The sequence below is a fragment of the Bos indicus x Bos taurus genome, chromosome 4 (genome assembly GCF_003369695.1).
Source record: "Bos indicus x Bos taurus breed Angus x Brahman F1 hybrid chromosome 4, Bos_hybrid_MaternalHap_v2.0, whole genome shotgun sequence".
In the NCBI taxonomy this organism is placed as follows: Eukaryota; Metazoa; Chordata; class Mammalia; order Artiodactyla; family Bovidae; genus Bos; species Bos indicus x Bos taurus.
The window spans coordinates 28,478,836-28,504,916 of record NC_040079.1 but is presented as its reverse complement, the minus strand read 5'-3'; the positions used below and the strand labels follow the sequence as shown (position 1 = coordinate 28,504,916).

Below are 26,081 nucleotides of genomic sequence, written 5' to 3'. Positions count from 1 at the left end.
AAAATACTCCCCCTAAAAACAACTGAGACATCTTGGCTTTTGAAGAAATGTAGAAAACAGAAAACATAGCTTTAGTTGTCAAAAAGCAGACAATGTTTGATCAGAACCAGAAAGAAAATTAATAAACTAATTAATAACATTCTTCTGGCCCAAAGACAACACTGTTCTTACAATGTCTGCTTATAATTGAAAATGAAATTATTTGATAGTTTAAGAAGTTATGCATTCAGAGAAGATGACTCTCTGGGGAGAAGTGGAAGCAATCATCTTAATATATTTTGGGCAGACTCAAGAAAATATTGGAACTTTAGACTGAGACCTAGATTTGGCTGTGTTCTAGAACAAAAAAGTTATTTGTGCATGATACTTCTCAGATACATATTTAGAAAGGAATTGAATTGAACTGAAATATGCAAATGGCATCAGGCTATGTCACTTCCAAGGAAATGTTAAAACCCAAACTATTACTATTTTGAAAATAGCACCATTTAATTTTCTTCTTTATCTGCCTCTCCCACTTTCTATAGATTTTGAGGGATATTCTGGATCTATCCCGCTAAAACTGGTTTCAGTTCAGTTCAGTTCAGTCACTCAGTCATGTCCGACTCTTTGCGACCCCATGAATCGCAGCATGCCAGGCCTCCCTGTCCATCACCAACTCCCGGAGTTCACTCAAACTCAAGTCCATTGAGTCGGTGATGCCATCCAGCCATCTCATCCTCTGTCATACCCTTCTCCTCCTGCCCCCAATCCCTCCCAGCATCAGAGTCTTTTCCAATGAGTCAACTCTTCGCGTGAGGTGGCCAAAGTACTGGAGCTTCAGCTTCAACATCAGTCCTTCCAATGAACACTCAGGACTGATCTCCTTTAAGATGGACTGGTTGGATCTTCTTGCAGTCCAAGGGACTCTCAAGAGTCTTCTCCAACACCGCAGTTCAAAAGCATCAGTTCGGTGCTCAGCTTTCTTCCCCGTCCAACTCTCACAACCATACATGACTACTGGAAAAACCATCGCCTTGACTAGATGGACCTTTGTTGGCAAAGTAATGTCTCTGCTTTTGAAAAACTGGTTTAGCAATACTTAAAATTCAGCAAAGAACACTCCCACCTCCAGGATATACCTTCTTCATCATTATGGATGACTGGCATATAAAAAAATATGATGCCTAGAATTGGGGTCAGTTCTTCTCTTGCGAATATTCACACATCAAACAATTCTCCTTCCTCATTTTCATAAAGACTGTTCTGACCATATTATCATAGCTAAAGGACAAAGCATATCACTCTCAAAACTCAATTGATCTTAGTTATCTAAGTCTTACTCTACATGAAGTAATGGAAATTCTTTCTCTGTGTAAAAGGGTTAAGCTTAGAGGGAAAAAAGAGAAAGATTTTCTGGTTCATTCTAAATAGGCTTTGGAGAAAGAATCGCTAAGTGCAAAACACATCACCTCCCGCATTTCATTGATCAAAGCATTTTGTAAAACAAGCAAATGCAGAATTTTGAGAGGCATTTCAAGGCTTGTCTTTGGGAAGTTAATTCCCTTTGCTAATTTATCATTGATTTCCATTGTCTTTTCCTCTCTTATGCCATCACCACATATAAGAGAATATAACAAGATTCTCATTTGTCTAAAACTTAGCTTGAATTGTTCACAAGGTGGATACTCATGGGGGCTGTAAAAGGCAGGATGTGTGCATTCATTCAGATCCAACTAACACCATGGCATCTCTCCTATGTGCTGGGCTCAGGTTAAGTAGGATGGTGCTGGCACTGCCCAGGGCCCTCTGAACACCATACTGCAGGTGCTTCCTGACATGTTTCAGACTCTGCAAATCCCAAGATACATACTTTAGAATGTTCTGATCACAAGCTGTCTATCAGAAAGCACATTAATAGAGTCCCAGGAGCCTACAGGAAATCACTGTTCCCAGGCTGCTACTTCTTTGCTACGTGTCGTTTTTGCTTGGACATCCACTGGTTGCACACAGTAGACCCCTGCTCCCCCATCAGAGGAGGATGATCCCACTCTGCTATAGCTTCTCATTCATCCATTCTGGGTTTAAAGATTCTTCCAGATCCACTATAGAGGAATTTAACTCCCCAAAGGCCCCAACTACAAATAGAAAAGCTTCCTTGCTGATACCACATACCCCTTTCCCCCTTTCCCAGTTCTTATACTCAATACCCCCTCCTCCTTCCAAATTCTGCAGGCTAAAAGTAGGAATAATATAGTTCACTTATAAAATACTAATTCTGACTATAATTTTTGATTATATAAAAATATCCATCCTAATCAGAGTGCTTTTCAACCTTATAATAATAAGTAGAACACTAATATCTATAAAGACTTACCATATATTTGGTAATGAATATTACATTTTCTCCTCTAAACAACCTTACAAGGCAGGTACCAGGGTCAGGAAAATTAAGGTTTGCATAGGTTAAGTGACTTGGTCAAGGCCAAATAGCAAGGGATAAGAGACAATAATCAAACCAGGTCTGTTCAGATGCCAAAGCCCAGCTTTCAATATGTTCCCATGCTGCTTCATAAGGTCAAAATGTGGGATGCAAAGCAAAAATTAGATTACAGCACTAGGCATTTGTTGAATATAAATCGTTTCTTTTCAAGCTTTACGGAAAACAAACTGGAAGAAATATTTTATTCCAAGACTGCCACTGTAGAATAGTGGAAGTAGCCTAAACTTTTGATTTGTACTACTGTGAGTAAAACTTACCGTAGTTTATGTTTAAATGAATGCTGGGAATGGACTAGAATAGAACGTACCTTAATTGATTTATGGATACTGTGTTTCTTAATAACTCACAGTTAGCAATTTCCAATTTTAACCAATCCCCTTCAATAAGAGCTTTCTCAAAACACTTAACATCATTTTCTTTGAATACCTGTGGTTAGAGCAAATGTTGCCCACCACGATAACCTGATCAGCTAAGCCTCCAGAAAGTGTTTTACTCCTCCTGCCCATGCATTTGGTCTGCCCAGTGGTTCGCCCTGTAGGTCAGACTGTTTCATCACATTGTTCCTGTGTACTCTCCCCCTACACTGAGTTTTATGCTCCATATTCAAGATGGTTATATTGTCCAGTGACTCAATCCTATAGTCATTTCCCCATTCGTGAAAACCGTAAACATCTCTGACCTTGACTTCTCTTCTGATATATCACTTTCTAACCTTTGTAAACATACATATATAATTACATATGTCTATGTGAATAACTTATTCAACTCTTCTGCATGGAAACCAATTAACTCACTCAGAGTTTGGTTTTGGTTTCTGTGTTAAGGCCAGATAGACTCAGTTTAGGAAGATTTTTGCTTGGCCTGTAGTACAATGGCAGTGACAAAAATAACACTCTGTATTATCAATTCACCCTATTTTTACTAGCTTCAAAGGACTATTTCATTTTTACATTCCTGATGCCATTGAGTCACTGGTCTATTTTCATTTATAACATGAGTATTACTACTTTCTTAGCATAGTAATTTCTACAACTCATGCAATTAATAAATATGATTGAATCTGAATTTTTTAAAATAGAGATCACTATAAAGAGGAGCTGTTTGTACCAAATATAGTCCAAAAACATGAACACTACCAGATAACTTACCAGAAAGCACTTACTAAGCATTTATTTTGTTAATTAGGCATCTCTGTCCTTAGAGTTTCTATGTTGAGACATCATCTAGATCAGAGCTGCTCAATAGAAATAGGATGTGATGCAAGTAAAATATGTAATTTAAAATTTTCTAGTAGACACAATTAAGAAGGTAAAAAGAAACAGGTGAGATTAATGTATTATAACACTAAACTATTCATATGAATTTTATTAAACCCAATGTATGTGAAATATTGGGCTTCCCAGATGGCGCTATTCGTAAATAACCCACCTGCCAATGCAGGAGACATAAGATATGCAGGTTCCATCCCTGGGTGGGGAAGATTCCTGGAGAAGAGTATGGCAAGCTGCTCCAGTATTCTTGCCTGGAGAATCCCATGAACAGAGGAGCCTGGCAGGTTGCAGTTCATAGGGTTGCAAAGAGCCGGACATGATTGAAGCAACTTAGCATGCACATATGTGAAACATTATCATTTCAATATGAAATCATATAAAAACTATTGAGATATTTAACATTATTTTATATTAAGCTTTCCAAATCTGGTGTGTATATATTTACACTTACAGTGAGTTCAGACTAGCACCTTTCAAGTATTTGGTGCCGCATATGGCCAGTGGCTATTGTATTGCACTGCACAGGTCCAGATCTGTGGTTTGCAACCTCATTGCTCACTTGTGGAGTTTCTATACATTTTTATTCTCAGGCTACTCCCCTCCCAAGCCAATTAACTCAGAATATCTGTGAGTAAGACACAAACATCAATATTTTTTAAAGTTCCCGGGTGACTGCAATGAGTAGCCAAAATTGACAACCACTTGTCAAAGACAATATGGAGGTTGGACATGAATGTCCTCATTCATTCATTTAAATGTCATGAGGGGCAATGGTGAGTGACATCAAGGAGCTCATAATTTGTGTGTGTGTGAGAAACACACTAAAACAAATATCCACAATGCTGTGATAATCACATAAATAAAAATGTAAACAAAATATACAATAGGATAGTAAAGAAAGAGCAACAATGCCTGATGAAAACCTATTCCTCATGCATTAGCTGGTAGATTGGTAAATGTCATCAGATCGGAGTAGAGTATCTTTTGAAAGAGACAATAGATTTTTGAAAGGTATTTTAGTTGGTGCTATAAAAGCCTCCTTCATCAGAACCTAACTAATTCAGATTTTATAATTTCTGATAGACACTGAGGAAGAATATACTTCTGCCCTACATTTGGGGAGAAAACAAAAATGTTTTCTACGAAAAAGAAGATTTTAACAGATCATTTAAAATTATCAATACTTTACTGAAACAAATAAAAAACAACTGACATATTCACAAGTGAAGCTCTCTGAATCTAAATCAGTTTACCACACTATATGGATTAAAATGTCATCAAAGTTATTCAGTTATATTTTTTAAAGAAAAGCATAGTAATTTAGACTTATTCCAAATGTATCAGTTTTTTGTGATATGAATACAAATTCTCTTGAATATGTTCTTCTACTATCGAATATACTTTCTAGTACGATAAATTTTTGAGGACATTTTCCATCATAGAGTCTACTGTGGTTGCAAAATAAAACTATGCCTCTTGCACACACCCTACTTTTTAAGCTTTTTGTTTTCTTTTTCTGACTAATATATCCCTGGGGCTTCCCTGGTGGCTCAGATAGTAAACAATCTGCCTGCAATGCAGGTTCAATCCCTGAATCAGGAAGGAAGATCCCCTGGAGAGGTGCATGGCATCCCAATCCAGTATTCTTGCCTGGAAAATCCCATGGACAGAGGAGCCTGGTGGGCTACGGTCCATGGGGTTGCAAAGAGTCAGACACGACTGAAGCAACACAGCACAGAATACATCCTTATTCCTTTATTTGCTCAAAGATGAGCTCAGAATGTTTTTCCTTTCTGAAACCATCACTGACTATCCCCACACACAATCCCATGACCCTCTGTGTCTTCTGGTATGCTGTGGACAAGCTTCTCATGACACTTGTATATATCAACAAATAAGCACAAAACTGAATGATTCCTGTTTGAAAGATTATGAGCTGCTTGAGGGCAATTCATGTCTTTTCATCTTCCTGTCTCTAGCCACCAGCATAATGTGTGACACTTGGTAAGTAATCAAAGATATTACTCAAGTTAGATTAAAACACGGAAAACAGTGCCTTGTGAAACCAAAGCAAGAGCCAAAAATATACTTCCACAAGAATAATGGAAAAGATTTATACACCGAGTAAGGAAGTACAGAGATTTCTTAAAACTGTTAGTGATTATGTCACCTTAAAAGTAAAAGGAAACAACAAAAGGTGTCAGCTTGTGCTCTGAAAATTTTCCTACAAATAATATGATGATTATCTTCCCTTGAAAGAGAGAAACATATATATCATGATTTCTACACTGAGGGTTTAGGGAGTGGACGTGTTTTGTTCTAATAGCAAAATAATTGGAGAGACTATTGTACTGGTCAGCATGACCCAGCCGGAAAACTTTTGATTTAGTAAACTTGTCTTCCTAAGTAAAACAAAGCTAATTGGACCAATAGAAACAATAACATGCTGCTCAAGGCTCTCCCCAGATCATCAGAAAAAAATGTCAATGAGAAAGAAAATTGCTTTTGAGAGAAACAAACCAGTGTGACTGCTTAGCTCTGAAAAACAAGAGGACAAGGGTGGAGACAGAGAAAGCACTCATGGTTCAGACTGGGGCTGTTGGGTTTGCATCGTCATGTGTTAATGTCACATCTAGGGCCCAACCCTACTACGTCAAGCTCCCCAGAGCAGAAATAAGTAAGGGCTTACACATCCTTGCTCCATAAGTCTCCCTCACACAATATCTGTTATTGCGCTCACTCATCCTGAGACACAAAATGCCTGGACCATCTTACCTTGGGGCCACACATAAGATGAGTTTCTGGTAGTTATTGTCACTGCTTCATTTTTTCACATATATTTATTTCATAAATATGCAAAAAATAACTCAGATAATTCTCCAAATTCAATGGTCTTATTTTGATCTCTGCCAGATTAAGAATTCCACAAGCTAAGCAGATGACACCACCCTTATGGCAGAAAGTGAAGAGGAACTAAAAAGCCTCTTGATGAAAGTGAAAGAGGAGAGTGAAAAGGTTGGCTTAAAGCTCAAAATTCAGAAAACGAAGATCATGGTATCTGGTCCCATCACTTCATGGGAAATAGATGCGGAAACAGTGGAAACAGTGTCAGACTTTATTTTGAGGGGCTCCAAAATCACTGCAGACAGTGACTGCAGCCATGAAATTAAAAGACGATTATTCCTTGGAAGGAAAGTTATGACCAACCTAGATAGCATATTCAAAAGCAGAGATATTACTTTGCCAACAAAGGTTCATCTAGTCAAGGCTATGGTTTTTCCTGTGGTCATGTATGGATGTGAGAGTTGGACTGAGAAGAAGGCTGAGTGCCGAAGAATGGATGCTTTTGAACTGTGGTGTTGGAGAAGACTCTTGCGAGTCCCTTGGACTGCAAGGAGATCCAACCAGTCCATTCTGAAGGAGATCAGCCCTGGGATTTCTTTGGAGGGAATGATGCTAAAGCTGAAACTGCAGTACTTTGGCCACCTCATGCGAAGAGTTGACTCATTGGAAAAGACTCTGATGCTGGGAGGGATTGGGGGCAGGAGGAGAAGGGGACGACAGAGGATGAGATGGCTGGATGGCATCACTGACTCAATGGACGTGAGTCTGAGTGAACTCCAGGAGTTGGTGATGGACAGGGAGGCCTGGTGTGCTGCGATTCATAGGGTCACGAAGAGTCGGACATGACTGAGCGACTGAACTGAACTGAACTGAACTGAAGGTTATCTTAAATCCACTCTCCTTGGGAAAAAAAATACAGAAATTTTAGGTACATTATATGGGCCTCGCTTCTTCACCTTTGTCTCTCTTTAGACTATTCTGTCCCTTTTGCCCTCAAATACAAACATGTCCCTAAAAATGCCTGAAAGCATTGTAAAATGGTCAATTACATAAAACAGCAGCCTTCACATTTAAAAACTTACAGTATTTCATATACTATTTCTGTAATCCTATTTGTCAAGTTTTAAATAGGTCCAAAATTCATATGTTGTCCTAAAAAGCTTTGAGAGAATAGCCCTCTCTTCAAAGAGTAGACTACTATTAATATACAACTGGTCAAGTTTAAACTAATAAACCATAATCAAGCAAAAATCGGTCTTATTTGGCACTCATAAGAAATCCCACTCATGTGTGTGAATTATTCATGCATAGTTAAATGTGCACCTATAAATGCACAGGATATATATACAGATTTCAATGTGTTCTCTGATTTCAGTTTATGAAATGTCTTATAGATACACATTGGTCTTGGAGAAACTACCACTTTGATATCCATTAGATGTGATATATGAGTTTACCACTGTACCATCATGGTAACATAATGCCATGGTCTAAGATTTATCAGAATTCCCTGGTGGCCCAGACAGTAAAGCATCTGCCTACAATGTGGGAGACCCGGGTTCAATCCCTGGGTCAGGAATATCTCCTGGAGAAGGAAATGGCAACCAACTCCAGTATTCTTGCCTGGAAAATCCCATGGATGGAGAAGCCTGGTAGGCTACAGTCCATGGGGTCACAAAGAGTTGGACACAACTGAGCGACTTCACTTTATTTTCACTTTCAAGATTTATCTATTAGACAACTCAAAAGTATGTAAATACTCTAGCAATGAAAATAAAATTGTGAAGCTCTTAAATCATGGTCAGTGAAGTATGTCTATATCAGTCATAATCTAATCAATCCTCCACCTCCATCAAGTTTTAGCTACATTGACATCCAAACCCACTTACCACTTTGGGGTCTTCTTTGCATACTTGCTGTAAGAATGACAAACTGCTTAAACTGGTTGACTGCTATTGCAAGGTCAAGCAAAAGCCAAACACTGAAACCCAAACCAATGATTATATCTATGCTGCTGCTAAGTCGCTTCAGTCGTGTCCGACTCTGTGCGACCCCATAGACGGCAGCCCACCAGGCTTCCCCATCCCTGGGATTCTCCAGGCAAGAACACTGGAGTGGGTTGCCATTTCCTCCTCCAATGCATGAAAGTGAAAAGTGAAAGTGAAGTCGCTCAGTCATGTCCCACTCTAGCGACCCCATGGACTGCAGCCTACCAGGCTCCTCCGTCCATGGGATTTTCTAGGCAAAAGTACTGGAGTGGGGTGCCATTGCCTTCTCTGGATTATATCTATAGATGCCTAAATTAACAATCAGACAAGACTATACATTAAATGGTTAAACTCCATACTCCTGGCATTCTACTATTTACTCAGTCCAGGAAGCCAGAAGCATGGAACTAAACATTTGTACTATGTTGAAGTTTCTCCCACAGAAATTCTCACAGAATTGTAGGAGAAAATTTCCTAAAATGTTTTCCTAATTGCACAGATTGAGGAAACCATTTCATTCAATGGCTCAATCCTCTTGAGCCTTAGTGGATAACAATAAATGTCTCTAAATAAATTATGTGATTCATGCTAAATGTATGTTGGTCTTGTCATGGCAAGTTGTGGAAGGTGGTCGCATGAAAGTAGCCAAAACCAGCCAACAAGATAGAGATTGTGGCCAGGGACCATTTTATATAGACAGGGACTGGGTGGTAACAGTGCTAAAAACAAATAGCCAAACAAAGAGTAGGAATGTTCAGCCACTGTGAAGTTAGAAAGATCCCAGCCAGGAGAAGGACATTGGATCTCACTGTCCCCCCACCCCTTTAACTCTCCCCCAAAGCCCCTCAATAAAATGGCTTGATTCCCTCTGCACCCCCCCTCCAAAACAAAAGACTAGGAAAAAATCCATAATAATAAAGAGAAACACATGTTGAACGCTTAATCTGTGTGTAGACTTTGATAAGCATCTGAAACATATTATTCTACTCTATTTTCATCAGCATTCATTCATTCAAAAAAAGAAGCAAAACACACACGCATCACTGGATATAAAATAGATGAGGAAATGGAGATCCACAGAGGAGTTACTCCAGATCTTAAAATTACTGAATCGCTGATGGGGGCCTCAAAGCAGGCAGATACACTTAACTGGAACACTTAGCAGATGCACTTCACCAACTCACCCTCCCCCATGAGTCAATGAACAGGACTGATTTCCAAGAGGCTGGCCAAACCTTCATGGTAGGCAAGGTTCAAGGCTGGGACAGGTGGTCTGTGCACCCCAGTACTGAAGTTCAAGCTGGACAGGAGCACAGGCAACTACAGAACAGGGTATGTAGGACAGGAGTGGAGAGATACACTCAAGGCAGGAAGACACAAGAGGAAACTGCTCTTGGGTAGAAATCAGGGCCCATTTTGAGATTCAAGCCCCACATCAGAGAAAAGTTAGAAACAGATGCCAAGAAGGGAGTATTTCAGGATTTGCAACAAGACGCTGGACCCTTCTGCCCTATTTATAAGGTACAAATCTGGGCTTCCCTGGTGGCTCAGACAGTAAAGAATCTGCCTGCAATGCAGGAGACCAGGGAAGATGGGTTGGGAAGATCCCCCAGAGAAGGGAATGGCAACCCACTCCAGTATTCTTGACTGGAGAATTCCATGGACAAAGGAGCCTGGTGAAATACAGTCCATGGGGTTGCAAAGAGTTGGACACAACTGAGCAAGTAACACTTTTGGCTTTTCAATTTGTGCTAACAAGTGTGTACAAGCCTATGCAGGCAGAGACAGCCTGCCCATGACTGCAGCCAAACCCCAGGTCTTCTAGGCTGAAGACCACTCATGCTTCTAAAATCTTCACTTTCAAGTTCCAAATGCTATGCTTTCCTCTTTTCCAATTATCACTATCTTCATCCCCATACACATCTATTAGAAAAAAGCAACAATAAGACATCTACTTAGTTCAGTCATCTGGGAAATGCTACGGATAATACAGTACTGTGGGTCAAATAACGCATTCAAAAACCAGTCAATTTAGTGGAAAAAAGAACAATCAAATTGCTTATTTTGCATCATGCAGAGCAAAAAAATTACAACTTGAATGTTGTGCTTTTCAAATAGTTGTACTGATGTTGGGTAGACATAATCACATTCACCAGGCATCTCTGCACTTTGGTGCTTTGGTATATTATTTTTTAAACTGTCTTTTTTTTTTCTTGGAATCAAATATATTTATCCTTTGGGGATGCTTAATTCCTTAATGTCAATCAATTTTTTTTTCACTAAAGCAAGCAAGTTCTCTGTTTTGCAGCTAAATTCTTAATCAGCTTTTGTTCAGAAACTGTTTATTTCTGTCTGCATTACAAATGCTAGATTTAACCAATCTATCAACTCAGGATAATATAAGGAAGGATCTTGTCAGTTTGTCCTTTCCTCTCAGGAACACAGATACTGTATCTGCACTTTTTTAGAAAGGAAATAATAGGATTAGACTAAGATGGAGAACAAGAGGAGGTCAGACCCAAGAAAAGTATGTGGTCCTTTTAGAACTTTCCCATGTAACATGGGGAATTGTAATCCATTTGTGCTAAATGCTTTGACTATGCTCATTATGCAAAAAACATTAAAGCCTCGTATATTTTGTTACCATAGTTCTGCCTACTGGGAACTATAATTAAAGCACATTTGAGCAAATGCAATTTTATTTGTTATTAAGCGACTAAAAGCTTAGTCAACCTTGCAAATATGACATTATTTTAGGATTACAATATGAGCCAGCCAGCTAGCCAATAAACTTTATTAGGTCCTATCTTTATTAGCAATGCCTCTTATTCCTATTGTGGGAGACCCCTGTGCTATGTAACAGTTGTTCTCAAACTTTAGAAAGTCTCAGCATAGCCTGCAGGACTTGTTAAAATATCTGAGCCTTGCTTTCAGGGTTTCCTTACAACTGGGTTAGGGCCCTAAAACTTGCATTTCTAATATATCCCTAGGAGACACTGATGCCTCTGGTCTGTAGATCACACTTGAATGCTATATAATATACTGGTTAGAACTTTGGAGTCAATCCACCTGGGTTCATATTCTACTTTTCCAGTATTTATACATCCTTGGGCAAGTGACCTCATCTCTCTAAGTCTCAGTTTCTTAATTCATTTACTGGGGACAATAATATTTATCCAAAAGGTTAAGATCCTGCAAGCCACCAGGTATGGCCAAAAAAAAAAAACAAAAACCCAAATCAAAACAAACCTAATTTTGTATAAATTTATGGTGATTACAGTTTCCCTTCACTATAGGAATTCTGATTGAAGGCAGGAGTAACATATAACTTCCCTCACTTTAACACTAATGCCCTCACCCACAGGAAATGCATCCATTCTGTAACACAACATAGAACAGGGCAATACCTTCTGACATTTTTATTTGGGAGCTCAAGATATCTAATAACTTCAGTCAGTGGTCTCTGGTAATCTCCATGCACATGGGTTAATGACAAGAAAATAAAATAACATTCATTTTAGTTTCTAAAAATTCTAAGAATGTAAATCTTTAATGAAATGTTGGAATAAAATAAATCACAGCTGTATTTGCAATTCTCCAACTATTAAAATTTCATTTTAACTGTTTATCTTTTGACTACCCAGTTTCTCCTTTAATGATGAAACTGATAACAAATACTCAAACCAAGTAGAAAAAAAAAAAAAAAAATAAGATACTAGGAAGGTAGTATCAGGAACATTTTTTGAGGGTCCAAATAGTGACAAACTGTAGCAATAATAATTAAAATTTCAAAATACACCAGTATAAATGACTATCTCATTTTCTCTCTGTCTTAGGAACACACGCACACAAACACAAACTACCAATGAAATCTATACTTCCAAAAAAATCCTTTGTACCTTGGAAACCTCTTTTGGTTCTGGCTCATATTAAATTCCTTTCTATAGCTGTATATTAAAGGTTTACCATAATGATGATTTTTTAAATTGTGGTATTTAAAATTTTTCATGTTTCTAATTACAGCATAAGAAACACAAGATATCATGAAATTTAACAAAAATGTCTACATAATTTAAATGACTACATGTGTAGAATATAATTTAATATAAAACTCAGTCACTTGAATAATGATATCTTAGACACAGTCACACTGGTCATAGAGAACATCTGTCAGCTTAGGTGAAAGATAGGTAGCAATATCTTACAGAAAATTCATTACTGTTTATCACTCTAATGACAGAAAGTGAAGAACTAAAGAGCCTCTTGATGAGGAAAATGGTAAAGTGAAAAAAGTTGGCTTGAAACTCAACATTCAAAAAAAACTAAGATCATGGCATCCAGTCCCTTCACTTCATGGCAAATAGCAGGGGAAAAAGTAGAAACAGTAATAGATTTTATTTTCTTGGGCTCCAAAATCACTGCAGACAGTGACTGCTGCCATGAAATTAAAAGACATTTGCTTCTTGGAAGGAAAGCTATGACAAACCTAGACAGCATACTACAAAGCCAAGACATCACTTTGCCAACAAAGGTCCATCTAGTCAGAGCTATGGTTTTTCCAATAGCCATATACGAATGTGAGAGTTGGACCATAAAGAAGGCTGAGCACCAAAGAATTGATGCTTTTGAACTGTGGTGCTGGAGAAGACTCTTGAGAGTCCCTTGGACTGCAAGGAGCTCAAACCAGTCAATCTTAAAGGAAATCAACCCTGAATATTCATTGGAAGTATTGATGCTGAAGCTTAAGCTCCAACACTTTGGCAACCTCATTGAAAAAGACCCTGATGCTGGGAAAGACTGAAGGCAAGAGAAGAGGGCAGGAGAGGATGAGATGGTTAGACAGAATCACCAACTCAGTGGACATGAATTTGAGCAAATTCCAGGAGATAGTGAAGGACAGGGGAGCCTGGCATGCTGCAGTCCATGGGGTTGCAAAGAGTTGGACACAACTTAGCAACTGAATAACAACAAATAGAGGACAGTATTTGTTCAGTTGATTCTATCTCTAATGGTTTACTTGCACAATGAATGCAACTTCACTCTTATTTTCCACAGAAAAAAACAAAGACTGGTCTTGTAATTCTTCAATTCCATCCATCACTGTAATATCCAACTCATTCATTTGTATATACCTTTCCACAAGGGTTTATCTTCATTAAAGAATTCCTTGTGCATTTTATCTATTTTGATCAAAATCTGTATAAACACAGTTTCATGATATCAATGTATATGATGATTTTTACTATTTTCAGTTCTTTGGAAGACTTAAGAAAAACCTCAAGAAATAAGCATTAGCAGAGTTTTGAAGATTCTGATTTGTTTCAACAAAAACATCAATTATTTCAAGTCCTTTGCTGATTAGAAAGTAGTGGATCTCATGCAACAATCAAAGCATTTTGATCTTATGTTTTGTACTCCCATACAATGCCTTATTATTTCCAATAATTATCTGAAGTTTTGACTTTTTCCAATATCCTTCTCTCAGTCTTGTGTGTCTGTTAGGGAATCAAAAGGTTTGCTTGCCTAAGAAGAAATATGCTAAAAAGAGAATGAGACAAAAATTTCAGAAGGAAAGGATAATAGGCAAATGCCCTTTCCTTGTTATAATTCTTGGGATTATAGTAAATGTAAAGACCTAACACACATCACCTTCAGTGAAACCTTCAGAAGATCTTTTAACTTATCTTTGTGGACAAAATGGAGTAAGAAGAAGCTAAGTGCATGAATATTAAAACAGATTTGTCACAGTTTCAACAATAAAACCCAGAGGGTGTGAACCTAGTTCTAGGTTTCCAACATCATAGAAGGATTCTTTCCTAGGTTCCATTTGTTTCAACATTCCACATTCTCATCAATGAGATGCAGCTATAAAGATGACACCATAGGATCTGTAGACAGGACAGTGTTGGATGACTGAAAGTGATCAAAAAAGAAGCTGATATGTTAGAAACAAGGGCTGAATAAGATGAAAAGTAATAAAAATAAATGCAAAAAAAGATGATTATATCCAAAGGACAATTGTACAGACTGGACAGTAGCAATAACTTAGTAACAATCCATGCAACAGAAGCTTCGTGATGTTAGTCTGTGTTGTTGCTGTTCAGTTGCTCGGTTGTGTCCGACTCTTTGTGACCCCATGGTCTTTAGAAAGGCTAATATGAATCAACAGTAAACTGAAAGTTTGCTGAATGAATGAATGAAGGTACTATAGAATAATAGGAGGAATGAAGAAAAAAGGGGAGGAGAGGGAGAGAGAAAAATGAGGACAAAATGAGGGGAGAGGAGACAGTCTATATGAAAAGGAGAAAAACCCCACAGACCACCCTAGACATACTGCAGTATAAGTATGTATGGACCAACTGGATACCCTCAGGAGTGATCTGTCGAATCAATGCCATTCAAAAAACTCTTGGAGGAATTATCTGATAAGCATGTTCAAATACCCTAAGAACTTCAGTGGGAAAAAGAATTGGAGGTGGTGTTGTTTCAACAAGACAAATGAATGGCAGGCACAAAGCAGCAGAATTAGATTCTGTAAGCATATCTTATGTCCAAGGGTAGAGAAACCCAAGTAAGATGGTAGGTGTTGCGAGAGGGCATCAGAGGGCAGACACACCGAAACCATAATCACAGAAAACTAGTCAATCTGATCACACGGACCACAGCCTTGTCTAACTCAATGAAACTAAGCCATGCCACGTGGGGCCACCCAAGACAGCAGGATCATGATGGAGAGGTCTGACAGAATGTGGTCCACTGGAGAAGGGAATGGCAAACCACTTCAGTATTCTTGCCTTGAGAACCCCATGAACAGTATGAAAAGGCAAAATGATAGGATACTGAAAGAGGAACTCCCCAGGTCAGTAGGTACCCAATATGCTACTGGAGAACAGTGGAGAAATAATTCCAGAAAGAATGAAGTGATGGAGCCAAAGCAAAAACCCAGTTGTAGATATGACTGGTGATAGAAGCAAGGTCCAATGCTGTAAAGAGCAATACTGCATAGGAACCTGGAATGTTAGGTCCATGAATCAAGGCAAATTGGAAGTGGTCAAACAGGAGATGGCAAGAGTGAACATTGACATTCTAGGAATCAGCAAACTAAAATGGACTGGAATGGATGAATTTAACTCAGATGACCATTATATCTATTACTGTGGGCAGGAATCCCTTAGTAGAAATTTAGTAGCCATCATAGTCAACAAAAGAGTCTGAAATGCAGTACTTGGATGCAATCTCAAAAACGACAGAATGATCTCTGTTCGTTTCCAAGGCAAACCATTCAATATCACAGTAATCCAAGCCTATCCCCCAACCAGTAATTCTGAAGAAGCTAAAGTGGAACGGTTCTATGAAGACCTACAAGACCTTTTAGAACTAACACCCAAAAAAGATGTCCTTTTCATTATAAGGGACTGGAATGAAAAACTAGGAAGTCAAGAAACACCTGGGGTAACAGGGAAATTTGGCCTTGGAATACGGAATGAAGCAGGGCAAAGACTAAAAGCGTTTTGCCAAGAGAACGCACTGGTCATAGCAAACACACTCTTCCAACAACACAAGAGAAGACTCTCCACATGGACATCACCAGATGGTCAACACCGAAATCAGATCGATAATACTCTTTGCAGCCAAAAATGGAGAAGCTCTACAGAGTCAGCAAAAACAAGACCAGGAGCTGACTGGGGCTCAGACCATGAACTCCTTATTGCCAAATTCAGACTGAAATTGAAGAAAGTAGAGAAACCACTAGACCATTCAGGTATAACCTAAATCAAATCCCTTATGATTATACAGTGGAAGTGAAAAATAGATTTAAGGGACTAGATCTGATAGATAGAGTGCCTGATGAACTATGGACAGAGGTTCATGACACTGTACAGGAGACAGGGATCAAGACCATCCCCATGGAAAAGAAATGCAAAAAAGCAAAATGGATATCTGAGGAGGCCGTACATATAGCTGTGAAAAGAAGAGAAGCAAAAAGCAAAGGAGAAAAGGAAGGATATAAGCATCTGAATGCAGAGTTCCAAAGAATAGCAAGGAGAGATAAGAAAGCCTTCCTCAGCGATCAGTGCAAAGAAGTAGAGGAAAACAATAGAATGGGAAAGACTAGAGATCTCTTCAAGAAAATTAGAGATACCAAGGGAACATTTTATTCAAAGATGGGCTCAATAAAGGACAGAAATGGTATGGACCTAACAGAAGCAGAAGATACAAGAAGAGGTGGCAAGAGTACATGGAAGAACTGTACAAAAAAGAGCTTCACAACCCAGATAATCACGATGGTGTGATCACTGACCTAGAGTCAGACATCCTGGAATGTGAAGTCAAGTGGGCCTTAGAAAGCATCACTACGAACAAAGCTAGTGGAGGTGATGGAATTCCAGTTGAGCTATTTCAAATCCTAAAAGATGATCCTGTGAAAGTGCTGCACTCAATATGCCAGCACATTTGGAAAACTCAGCAGTGGCCACAGGACTGGAAAAGGTCAGTTTTCATTCCAATCCCAAAGAAAGGCAATGCCAAAGAATGCCCAAACTACCGCACAAGTGTATTCATCTCACATGCTAGTAAAATAATGCTCAAAATTCTCCAAGCCAGGCTTCAGCAATACGTGAACCATGAAATTCCAGATGTTCAAGCCAGTTTTACGAAAGGCAGAAGAACCAGAGATCAAATTGCCAACATTTGCTGGATCATCAAAAAAGCAAGAGAGTTCCAAAAAAACATCTATTTCTGCTTTATGGACTATGCCAAAGCCTTTGACTGTGTGGATCACAATAAACTATGGAAAGTTCTGAAAGAGATGGGAATATCAGACCACCTGACTTGCCTCTTGAGAAACCTATATGCAGGTCAGGAAGCAACAGTTAGAACTGGACATGGAACAACAGACTGGTTCCAAATGGGAAAAGGAGTACATCAATGCTGTATATTGTCACCCTGCTTATTTAACGTCTATGCAGAGTACATCATGAGAAACGCTGGGCTAGAGGAAGCACAAGCTGGAATCAAGATTGCCCGGAGAAATCTCAATAACCTCAGATATGCAGATGACACCACCCTTATGGCAGAAAATGAAGAGGAACTAAAAAGTCTCTTGATGAAAGTGAAAGAGGAGAGTGAAAAAGTTGGCTTAAAGCTCAACATTTGGAAAACTAACATCATGGCATCTAGTCCCATCACTTCATGGAAAATAGATGGGGAAACAGTGGAAACAGTGTCAGACTTTATTTTGGGGGGCTCCAAAATCACTGCAGATGGTGACTGCAGCCATGGTTTACTCCTTGGAAGGAAAATTATGACCAAACTAGATAGCATATTCAAAAGCAGAGACATTACTTTGCCAACAAAGGTCCGTCTAGTCAAGGCTATGATTTTTCCAGTGGTTGTGTATGGATGTGAGAGTTGGACTGTGAAGAAGGCTGAGAGCCAAAGAATGGATGCTTTTGAACTGTGGTGTTGGAGAAGACTCTTTAGAGTCCCTTGGACTGCCAGGAGATCCAACCAGTCCATTCTAAAGGAGATCAGTCCTGGGTGTTCATTGGAAGAACTGATGCTGAAGCTGAAACTCCAATACTTTGGCCACCTCATGCAGGGAGTTGACTCATTGGAAAAGACCCTGATGCTGGGAGGGATTGGGGGCAGGAGGAGAAGGGGACGACAGAGGATGAGATGGCTGGATGGCATCACCGACTCAATGGACATGAGTTTGAGTAAACTCTGGGAGTTGGTAATGAACAGGGAGGCCTGGCGTGCTGTGATTCTTGGGGTCACAAAGAGTCAGACACGACTGAGCAACTGAACTGAACTGAACTGAACTGAAGCATATCTTAGTGTCAAAGTTCTCCAAGGATGGAGCTTCTGGCCACTCTCTCTAGAAGGTACTGGATCTCTGACTGAAAGATCTCTGACAAGGTTTTTGCAAAATTAATTCAAGCATCAGATAGGTGGTAAGATTAGATAATTTTTGAAAATCCCTCTTAACCCCAAGATTCCAATATTCAAACACCTTTTTGTGGGGCAATAGAGTTCTTGCAAAAGATTTTTTCTAATAAAAACAACAGAAACAAATGGTTACCTTGGGGAGTGGAACCAAGGCTAGAAAATCATCTATTTTCTTGCATGTTTGCTCTTTAGAGAGTTAATCTCCTTCCGCGGGAATGTATTTATATCTCTTTGTCCTCTTCTATACTGACTGACTCTGCTAATTTGCACATAGCGTGCTTTATCTTGTAAATATAATAGTCCATCCAGCATTCTCCCTTTGTGAGAAATCCCTCTTTACTCTCATAAATAACATGAACGGATATGAAGCATACTTTCCTTTCTTCAATAGAGACTATTCCCAAAAGTAGCCTGAAACATGCCAAACATCTGCTCCTACACACAGTTCAATACATGATACTGATATGTATCATCACTGGGTGAATTCTGAACACAAGGCCAATTAACACACTCCTGAACAACTCCTTCCTCCTCCCCTGGCCCAGTCACAGAAAGCTCAAGGAAATCAGAATAATTCTAATATTTGCCCAAATGAGCTATAACTAAGCAGGTGAATCTACTAAATTGAAAACCACAGTAGAGCATTCTAAAATTTAAATATAAATGAGATAAGTATAATGACAACTGTTTCTCTAATAAATATTTTAAATATATATAAGTACTTTACTCTCTGTTGAACTTTAATATTCACAGAGAATGCTTTTCCATATTGTGAATTGTTCTTGGAGTTGGGCAGACTTTATTGCCTGCTAAAGATCAGAAGGTGCAACTGTATACTCATTTTTTAATTCAACATATACTTATCTATGTCTTTTCTAGCTGCTGGATATATCATCATGGAGAAAACAGATATGGTACCTGTTCTCATGGAGCTTACTTTCTAGTAGAAAGATCAGCCATAATAGGTAAACAGTTAATGGAAAAGATTATTTAAGTTATGAATTTTTTTTAGCTATGCTGCATGTGGGATCTTAGTTCCCTGACCAGAGAACCTCCTGCATCGGAAGTGCAGAGTCTTAACCACTAAATAGTCAGGGAAGTCCCTAAGTTATGAATTTTAATGCTAGAGTATCTTTCTTTCCGACTCATGGCAACAAGCTATTTTTGTTTCATTCAAGTGAGCCCAACACCACAGCCATCAGTCTGTTTTCCCTTGATGATCTTCAGAGGGAGAACACTGATGGTTTTAGGATTTCCTTAAATCTACTGGGTTTTTTTTCAGTCTTCTTTTCTTTAGAATTTCTACCCACAATTTTTATATTTTTATCTTAACACTTCTGATTTCAAAGTTTTGTTTAACTTTGCCCTTCCTTGGGGAAAAAGAGCTTGTATGTTCTCAGTATGAATCAAGAATTTTTTTCATTAAATATACTATTACAAACATATCACAAACTAATTATCTTAAATTATCAAAATAACCATTCTTCACAGTACTGTTTACTATTTTTTCTGCCTTTTTCTCATTTAACTGTCTACCCACAGCTTGAAAAAAAAAAGCATCTCGCCTGTATGTTTTATTCCATCAACAAGCGTTCTCCAGGCTTTCTAGTTTCAATGATCATATTTTTAGATGTGGCTACTCTTCACTACTTCTATTTCCATATAGTACAACAAACTACTCAACATTCCCTCTTGGAAAACCTCCACCCCCAGCTTCTTCACCTTGTCATTAGATCGCCTTAGTTTCACGTCATTAGTTTTTGAACAAATATCTTTATTCTGTTCCCAGGGGGCCATACAGTCGAGTCTGTCACTATTTATACCTGAATGACTAAAACAACTTCCCCAAAGGTTTAATATCTCAATTTCTCTCCCTTGCAATTGATCATGTACACTAAATCATAGTTAATCTTAAAACAGTCTGCCATTGCCCCTCTCTGTCTTCTCTGCCCTGGGAGCAGCTCTTGCCACTGCCCCCAGCCCCAGAAAATATATGCCTGCCCCAAGTTCATCTCTTTGCACTCACTGGTCAGGATTACCTCTCAGCTGCTGAGCCAACCACTCTCTGTGATGGTACTAACAGATGAGAGCTGCAGCTTGGCAGTCACATGTCCCCTGACCTTACTTATCCCTAACAGCAGCTTCCAAAATAGCACCATTTCAAGGGACATTGACACAGCAGCCAAGTTCATTTGGGTTGGAACTGCCACAGTCAGAGGGGCTTGGCTCTGGGGTAGGGATTAAGACTGTGTTTGGGAGCCTCAGCACTTGTTATGCCAAGAATCCATCTCTGAAGCTACAATTCTTCTCTGAAGCCATTCCGGGCTTTGCCCTCTTGGAGACCATGGGGGTCTTTTGCCTGAGGATGGCCTTTCTCATCCTCTTTGCCATGTGAAGGAGCTGTCTCCATCTTCCAGGGTTCTTTCTTCCACATCTTGTCTGTTCTGTATATTTATTTCCCTATACCTTTCCAAGCAGCCTGGGCAGGGGGAAAATGGTCAACTCAAGGTTTGACAGAGAGAAAACAAATAGTAAATACTGTATGAATAAGAAAAATTATAGCCTGCCATTACCCTAGCTAGGAATGCACCTTGGCTCCCTAATACCTACAGAATCAAGTTTCTTTTTCATGAACTTAGTGCTTAGAAAAGATAATGCTGAAACTGAATAATTCTATTATTAAACTGACCTTTTCATTTAGGAGGATTATAAATAACCTGTTTGGTCCCTGAAAACGATTTTGGATTTTTCAGGCTTATGTGCCATTGGCTTCTATGACTTAGGTACCTACCTATGTCTCCTCACATTATCTAGATAAAACTTTCCTAATTATCTTCCTCCCAAGTTTCTACCAAACTCCTTCCACACAGCACACACACGCGTGCACACACAAAGAAAAAAAAAGCTTTTTTAGAAATAATTTACTGAGTTCACTGACATAAATGGGAGTTATAAGAAGCACAAGCAAACTATTTCAGCATTATTTTGGCCAAATGTGTATACCTTTCCCATTTCCTTTACACCCACATGAAACCTACACTATGTCTTTTTCCATAGGCTCCAGCTCAGTAGCTTGAATTACAGAATGACATTCTACAGGCAACTTTTGGTTCAACATCCGCAAAACAAAATCAGCTCAGCCTTTGCAGAGAGGATCTACTAGTGATTAATAAATTCACCACTGCCCAGGAGGATAAAGAATAAAAAGAACAAACTGATCACTTTGTTGTGATTTCAAACTAAATATTTATCTTCTATGTATTTTACTTGTCGAAAGAACAAGACTGCAATTTGAGTTTATTAGTAACTGAAGCAGAACTAAAGAAAGATTCCTTATTAGCATGTTATAGCTACCTTTCAAAAACATCTATTTCTTCTTTCATGAAGATTAAACGTATGAAAGAAAATTCAAGTTCTTTTATTAGTATCATAACTAGCTCTTGCAATCAAGGAAAAGGAAGTTTCTCTTATCTTTCTGCCATATTTTATTGTAGTTAAATTAATACTTGTAGTTGTATTATGTCTTTAATACAAGTTAACTGATGCTTAAAGTAACTAAAGTCCAACATTTTTCCCTTTTTTATAATAATTAGTTTCTATTATCATAAATGTACTAGATTCTGAGAAACTCTGTAGACTTTTATATTTGCTATTTTTGCATTTTTCAAGATTCCCTAAAAACTATTCAAACTTATTAATACACATCAGTTCAGTTCAGTTCAGTCGCTCAGTCGTGTCTGACTCTTTGCGACCCCATGAATCACAGCACTCCAGGCCTCCCTGTCCATCACCAACTCCCAGAGTTCACTCAAACTCATGTCCATTGAGTCGGTGATGCCATCCAGCCATCTCAACTTCTGTCGTCCCCTTCTCCTCCTACCTCCAATCCCTCCCAGCATCAGAGTCTTTTCCAATGAGTCAACTCTTCACATGAGGTGGCCAAAGTATTGGAGTTTCAGCTTCAGCATCAGTCCTTCCAATGAACACCCAGGACTGATCTCCTTTAGGATGGACTGGTTTGATCTCCTTGCAGTCCAACGGACTCTCAAGAGTCTTCTCTAACAGTTCAAAAGCATCAATTCTTCGGCTCTCAGCTTTCTTCACAGTCCAACTCTCACATCCATTAATAACCACTGGAAAAACCATACCCTTGACTAGACAGACCTTTGTTGACAAAGTAATGTCTCTGCTTTTGAATATGCTATCTAGGTTGGTCATAAGTTCCAAGGAGTAAGCATCTTTTAATTTCATGGCTACAATCACCATCTGCAGTGATTTTGGAGCCCCCAAAAATAAAGTCTGACACTGTTTCCACTGTTTCCCCATCTATTTCCCATGAAGTGATGTGATCAGATGCCATACATGTATATATAATATAATATACATTAATATGCATAAGCAATCTCACTAGATGAGATCATAGTCAATCAATGCTTAACCCACTTCTCAATACCACTGTATAGGAGCTTCAGGCTATCAGAATTAACTTTATTGACTTGGAGAGTGCAGAAGACATGTCATATTCCAGGTCACTGGCAAATAAGTGTGCTTAAATACTTCTGTATCTGTATGACAATATTTACTTAACAAACACATAGAGTACTTGCTATGTTCAAAGACTTTTATGAATGTAAATTCATTTACTCCTTCTAAAAACCTTGTGAGCTAGGTAGCATCATGATCCCCATTTATAAACAGAGAAACTGCAGCATAAATAGGTTAAGGGTCTTGCCCAAGTCCACAGAGCTAATATAAGGAAAATTCACAATGTGAACCTAGCAATCTGGCTCCAGAATCTGAGCTCTTAAATGCTCTGCTAGGCTGCCTCTCCATCGTCAAAATTATTTACATAGTTAGAATATAATTTCAATACTAAGGATATTAAAGCTTTTAATTTTGTGAAAAAAATAACATTTTTCCTTTCATATCTGAAATCATTTCGTGGCTGCTCCTACACAGACACCCAAGGTCTTCCTGACCCCCCACCACACTGGCTCAGGTGCCCTCTTGCACCATCCAGCTCTGTGTCTTCTCCTGTGTCAGCACCTATCACGATTTCCGCATATTAAATACTACGTTCTTTCAGAGTAAGGAAAATGTCTTTTCATAGTTGCATCACAAATATGTACCTGTGCAGATAAGGCATTGTTACAAATCATACAGCGGCCAGAGTTAAATGACTTCCTTATCAAGTTCTGACACTTGTAATAGCAGATTAGGACTTGCCAGATGGCTCAGTAGTAAAGAATCTGCCTGCCAATGCAGGAGAGGCAGGTTCAATCCCTGGATCTGGAAGATGACCTGGAGAAGGAAATGGCAGCCCACTCCAGTATTCTTGCCTGGGAAATCCCATGGACAGAGGAGCCTCGCAGGCTACCATCCATGGGGTCACAAAAGAGTTGGACATGACCTAGAGACTAAACAACAACGACAACAACAAATAGATTTCTTCTCTTCACCCACGGGAACAGGCACACTCCAGTTTTAAAATTAGCCAATATGTGGACATAGGCTGGGCATTTGAAGGAAATGATACTGCAGAAAAACAGGTAAATGGATGGTCCACTTTCTTTTTGGCATAGGGCTTTCAAAATTTGAGAGGCTTCGAACTTATCAACACTGGAGTTTCTCATCTGAAGAAGTGGCAGCTCAGTTGCACTGAGCATTTGATGCTAAAAGCCAAGGAATGTATATGAAGCTCCTCTGACAAAACACTACCATCCAAACCTCACAGCAAGCAGACAATTGCCAGCTAGCGCGTTGCTCTGCACAGGAAATGACGTTATGTCATTTTATGCAAAGGACATCAAAACAACTTGTCAGTTCAACAGAGGATTTAGATACACCAGGAGAAGGCTTTCACGTATCACTTTAAGCATTTCCAGGAAAAATTGCCATAGAAGCTCTTAAGGCACAATAATTTGAACTTAACTAGACTTAACCAACACAAACCATAACTTTTCTAAAGTGTCTGTAAGTTTAAGGATTTGTTAGAAGATCTCTACTCACACTTCGAAAAGAAAGTTCTCCAGAGACATGGTGATCTATTTACTTTTATCCAGCAACATTCACTCATCAGATTGTTAGTTATGTATCCTTAGTGCTAGGCACTCTACTCGGTGTACTTACAGGAATCATTTTTCTGCCGATAAAACCATATTTTTAAATAGGGTTAATAATTTCCAGATATTTTATCAAATTTAACAACAGTAGATAATAAGTTTTCATAAACATGGGAATGAAGCAGAATTTCAATGGACACAATCCTACATCTTTTGCTGAATGCCAGGAACATATGTAGGTATGTGTCAGCTTATACACGTAGTTTGAGTGTTCTGATTAACTATTCATTTGGCATTTTTGCCTAATTTGATCGGTCAGTTTCATTGAAATAGTCAAACTGACTTTAGTGTGTAGACAGGGATGGCTGCAGGTCCATAACATGAGTGAGCTGAATGGACATCAGAAGACCAACTTCCCTGGACCACAAGCTTCTGCATAAGAACCATGACTTCTATGGTTCTGGGGCTGGATTCATTTCCCAGCACGGGCCAGGCATCAGTATATTAATGCTTGAATAAATGACCCCACATAACCTCTTTCAAACCTATGAAATTATTTCCCATTTATAAAAATTTCCAGAGACACCAGACATGAAGACGGCCACTTGGCCGTTACCCTTATAATATTAACCCTTCCTAAATGCAAAGATCATATTGAGGCTCTTAAAGCAAAATGATTTGAAACTAACTAGATTCATGAACCAAGGCAAAGTATAACTTTACTAACAGCTATTCACTTCAGTGAGATTTCCTTAATGCTCTTAACTTTTCATCCCTGATCCTGTTTTATTTGGGGTTTTGGTTTTTTACCTTTTGGTTATCTTTTGAGGGTAGTCTAATTATTGTTAGAAGCTGACAAAATAATAAATTATAACTCTGCTTCTTGGTAACCAGCTTCAATTCTTTTAACAATACATGATTATTCAAGCTTATCTTATTCAAACTTATTCTTCAAAATATTGGTAATATTACAATATGAAATGTGCACCCCCCACCGTACTATTGGTACCCTTTCTACTACAATGCATGTCTGCATAATCTCTTAACTAAACTCTAAGCTACATCAGGGTCCAGGTTCCCATCCCTTTTTCTTGCCATCTCTGACAAGTTACACAGGACAGTACTCCAGAAACATGTTGGAGAAAGAAATAGAGTACTGCAAACCGAGGACCAGGAGCTAGCAAAGAAAAGTGTCCCAAAGCTCTCTGATGGAAAACTAAATTACAGATTCTACAAGAAGCAAAATATTCTCTTTTACTCTCCCTCTTTTAATCATCACTTTTAAAACTTATGCATCATCATAATCAAATTCCACTAGTGCTAACCTGACAGTGTCAACATTTTGATGTATTTATCGGGCAAACCCAAGAGCCATTCTTGGGCCCTAGCCACCTCCTTCTGTGCTTAGGAACCCTAACGGTTACTTTTCCTGCTTCTCTTGTAGCCAAGGATTCTCATGTGGCACAGTTCTAGCTGGCACTAC

At 38.8% G+C, this 26,081-nt stretch overlaps 1 protein-coding gene and 1 pseudogene across 4 annotated transcripts in view; one reads left to right on the top strand and one right to left on the bottom strand.

Moving 5' to 3' along the window:
* Positions 1 to 20,931, top strand: part of LOC113891776 — a 59,715-nt pseudogene extending 38,784 nt beyond the window's left edge.
* The window catches only part of GRM8 (glutamate metabotropic receptor 8), an 850,006-nt gene that overhangs the window by 552,421 nt on the left and 271,504 nt on the right, over positions 1 to 26,081 (bottom strand). The window lies entirely within an intron of this gene.